Source organism: Brassica oleracea, chromosome C7 (assembly GCF_000695525.1).
Source record: "Brassica oleracea var. oleracea cultivar TO1000 chromosome C7, BOL, whole genome shotgun sequence".
In the NCBI taxonomy this organism is placed as follows: domain Eukaryota; kingdom Viridiplantae; phylum Streptophyta; class Magnoliopsida; order Brassicales; family Brassicaceae; genus Brassica; species Brassica oleracea.
Window position 1 is genome coordinate 4667903 of NC_027754.1, and position 4576 is coordinate 4672478.

General features: G+C 31.7%; 1 long non-coding RNA gene across 3 annotated transcripts in view; it reads left to right on the forward strand.

Moving 5' to 3' along the window:
* LOC106305143 overlaps nucleotides 1–1992 on the forward strand; it is a 9406-nt gene extending 7414 nt beyond the window's left edge. Inside the window, exons 2-4 of one of the 3 annotated variants that reach the window (XR_001262921.1) lie at nucleotides 1303–1631; nucleotides 1735–1826; nucleotides 1955–1992. This is a non-coding gene — a long non-coding RNA (uncharacterized LOC106305143). Of the gene's footprint in view, nucleotides 1–1302; nucleotides 1657–1734 lie in introns of all 3 variants that reach the window. The other 2 variants (XR_001262920.1, XR_001262919.1) reach the window with 2 other exon arrangements.
* Nucleotides 1993–4576: the final 2584 nt, after the last annotated feature.

A 4576-nucleotide genomic window follows, 5' to 3' on the forward strand; every position in this document is an offset into this window, starting at 1 on the left:
CCCTGAGGCAGGCTGGACATCACTCATCAAGTTTCTATCACTAATCATGTGATGGCTTGCTCCTGAATCTATAATGATAGGTTTAGGGTCAAGAGAGTGTGTACCAGCCTTCTTGAATGAGATAAAGGCTTGGATAAGGGAATGTAGGTCACTCATGGTTGCTGGACCATCAGTGTTGGCTGCACTATCAGTACTTCTCCATGTTCCTTCTTCATTTGAACCACCAATGACAGATGAATACATGGTTCGAGTTTGAATCGATGGATGCTCAAACTCTTTGATTACATTCCTGGCTTGATTCAAGTCACTTCTTCTTGGCATATTGTGGTTCTTATGTTGTTCCTTGGCCTTCTTGTACTCTGGAAACAACACCATGTTTGAGTTCTCCCTCATGGAGAGATATTGACCAGTGGACAATATATTGTTCCTACTGATTTTGAGATAAACTGGACTTTGAAGAAGCTTTTCCTGATATGGTTGAAGCTTTCTTGAGTTCCAGAAAATAGGGTACTCCTCTATCTTGAGTTCTGGTGAGGTTCTTCCCTTTTGAAAGACCTTTGGACCAGTGGATAAAAGGATGTATCCAACAGATTTTGAAGATAATCTGAGAAAGAAAGAGAGAAATTTGCGGAAGCTTTTGTGAGTTTCAGGAGCTTAATGCTCTGATACCATGTTAGAATGAGAGAATTATTGAGAGTTTATTTATGGAGAATGAAGAACATGAAGAACATAGAGAGAGAGAGAAAGTAGATCTCAAGATGTAAGAAAAAGAAGGAGAGAATAGTTTCCTTCATTTCATTTTGGATATGAGTACATGTATTTAAAGACTAGTGACCTCAGTACACAATATAATAAAATATCTTCTTCTCTCTTCTTCTTCTCTTCAATAAAATCGAGCTTATAAAACCCTTATAAAGCCTTATAAAACCTTATAAAGCCTTATAAAAGCTTTATAAAACCTTATAAGTCTGGCAGCTTAATTCTCAAGTCTGGCTGCTTAATTCTCAAGTCTAGCTGCTTAATTCTGCTTCATGTCAACAGTTCTGATTTGTCGCGTTTACTGATTTGCTGCTACATATCGGCTCTTTTACTGATTTGGTATTATATGATGGAGCTGGAATCTTTGATTGTCTTCTTTTGTTGATCTTATGTCTTATCTTGCTTGAGTAATATAAGCTAAATTCTTAGTATTAGATTGTTAGCTTCTCCGTCTATCTCAAGTTCCGTTGCTTCTTCTTCTTCTTCTTCGTCGGGTATGATTTATGATTTTCATCATCATCGTTGCTTCTTCTTCTTCGTCAGGTATGGCTTTGCAGATGACTAATGAGGAGAAGCTTGAGATCCCTATAGTGGTAGCTCTCAGAGAATACAAGAAACCTTAATGGGTTTTTTCTAAAGCTTGCTCCTTTATGTGATCTTGACCAAGCTCTAAGGCTTGCTCAAGTAGCGGTAGGGATTGTAACCTTGATGTCGCTAAACTAAGGAAAGATTTACTGCCCGTATCCCAACTCCTCTTTTCTTTTAGACCCGCATGAATGTCTTTCACCCGGAAGGGCTAGTGCTAGTGCAAGTGCAAGCTCAAGCTCGTGTACTCAGTCAGAGAATAGCTGTTGCAACCACATGACTTGCCGGTAAGACATACATCCATAGCTCATGGTATGTACTTTCAGAGTTTGTTTACACATTTTGGGCAGTAGTTTTATTTTATTAATGGGTACTTCTTGTGGTGAACAGATGATTTCTCTGTGTTTACTGGTGTGGGAAACGAACCTGTGAAGGCAATGACTTGTTCAGAGAAATGATTGCGAGTGGTGTCATCAAGCTAGGTGAGAAGTAGGTTGTTTTCAAGTTCGTTGATTTTCTTTTTCATAAATGACCGCAATGCAGAATTCTCCAATAAGTGGAACTTTGATCACTAATCGAGAAGAATGTCTTGAAATGTCTGTTTCTATAGCTTTTGTCAGCAACGATTCCTGAGAAAAAGATTGTGGAAGAAGAGCCACAACTCTTGAGGAGACCAAGCAATCACTTTCTCATTTTTCTGGTTAGTATATGAAGTTAGTTTAGTGTTTGGATGATCTTATGTAAAACTTGTTCTTTTTTAATGTAATATTATAGTGGAATCCATAACCGAAATCATCTAGCAGACAAACATACATGCTGATAATGATTAACAGTGCCGTTCCAATTACTTACAATTCTAATATCAGAGTTGTTAGGTATACACTCTAATACAAAAAAATAAAAACAAAATACTAATCCCAAACCTTACATCTTACTTTAAATTTAGGGTTTACGTTTATGTTTAGAGTTTAGAGTTTAAAAATGATAATTTGAGTTTTGTTATAAAATATTTATATATAATAGTTTAGAGGTTTATATGTCTAGTGTGATACCATTAAATGGAGTTTGATGTACTTCAAACCCTAAACCCCTAAACATAACTTCAAGCCACATACAACACTTCAAACCCTATGCACTACATATCTCAAATAAATTTTAAAAATTCAATTTTTTCATAATAAAAATATGAAACTTAAACTCAATATCTAATCATTTTTAAAATCTAATCTTAATTTTAAAGGAGAAATCTCAAATACTAAATCTTAAATCTGCACCATATATCTAATATTAATTTTAAAGGAGAAACTTCAAATACTAAATCTTAAATCTGCATCCTATATCTAATAGCCTAAACCTCAAACCTATAATATAAATTTTCAAATTAAACTCCAAGTATATTCTAAAACTCAAACCATATACTTAATCCTAAATCTTAACCATGTACCTAATAGAACTAATATACAATATATAAAAAGTTTTAATAGTTAAAATCCTATTTTTCAAAAGCTTAACTTCGTATTTTAAATATATACTTCAAACAATCATCCCCCAAACTCTAAACTCTAAATTTCCAAACTTATTTATCCACAAAAAATAGAATAGGCAAAAATGGTTCCATGAAAAAAAAAATGAATAAGAGAACAATTACAAAACAATCTGATTGGTCAACACAAATCGGCCAATCATGTTTAAGTGTGAGGATCAATCCTTATTAAATAACAGCCGTTGATAAAAGTGAATCCAGTGGACAAAAATGCACAAAGATGATATACTTTTCTCTTTCTTACACTGTTCTCGGAAAAAAGACCTATTTCAACTTGAACTTTGCCCGTCGTGCCTATTCTTTTCCGAACTTTGTAGTAGTGCATATTCCATACTGAGTAAAAATTTAAATATACTACATGAACTTGAATGCATCGTGCATTTTCATTTCCGAACTTTTAGTAGTGCATATTCTATACCGAACTAAACAAAAATTCAAAAATACTACATGAACTCTTAGAATCGTGCTTCTATATATATTGACCGTCAAAGGCGTTAGTCATCCGTTAATTTAGCAAAACAACGTCATTTTGGATAACATATATAAACCAAAATAAATTTCTTGTATAAATTGTGTAAACATTAACTTATATATATATATATATATATATATATATATATATATATATTAGTTTAATCAAATAAATATTATCAAATTTTTATTGTTTTAGTTTTATCAAGTAAATCTATAATCACTTATGTTTTTAAATTTACCTTTAAAAATTATTATTTTATAAGTTTAAATTATTTATTATTAATTCAAATATTTATTTTATGCTTGTCCACCAGTGTGAGAGTTTGAATCTAAGATAAATTTTAACTTTACAGAATGTATCTAAGATAACGCATTTTGATAAATTAATGGATGACTAATACCTTTGACAGTCAATATATATAAGCACGATTTTGAGAGTTTATGTAGTATTTTTAAATTTTAATTTTACAGAATTCATCCAAAATAATGTCATTTTGATAAATTAAAGGATTACTAACACCTTTGACGATCAATATATATATATATATATAGAAGCACGATTTTAAGAGTTCATGTAGTATTTTTGAATTTTTATTTAGTTTGGTAAGGAATATGCACTACTAAAAGTTTGGAAATGAAAAGACACGATGCATTAATGTTCATGTAGTATATTTAATTTGTTTTTAGTTCAGTATGGAATACGTACTACTACAAAGTTCGGGAAGGAATATGTACGACGGGTAAAGTTCATGTTGAAATATGCTTCTTTTCCGTAAGCTTTGTACGGAAGTACTAAATAAATATGTACTCGATAATATTAATTGTGATCGAGTTGACTTCCAACAAGCGTCTGTAGTCCAGCGGTTAGGATAATTGGCTTCCAAGTAATAGATCCGGGTTTGACCACAAATATATTTAAAATTGTTAACTTTTAAACCTTAAATTGTTATTCCTAGAGAATCTTGCTTTTTTATTTTTTTTTTTGCTCTAACAATAGCATTAAACTTTTGTCTCTTTCTATATTTTTTATCCGTGGTTGTGTTGCGTACAGTACATACTATTTTTACTACTACTACTAAACCAAATGGTGGAAGATGATGGCTGCAACATAATTGTATTTTTTTTGAATTAAAGTGATATGGAATGATTCTATTAATTTCACAATTTTTTTTCTATCGTTTACCATGAATGAAAAAAATAGTCATTAAAAAAATA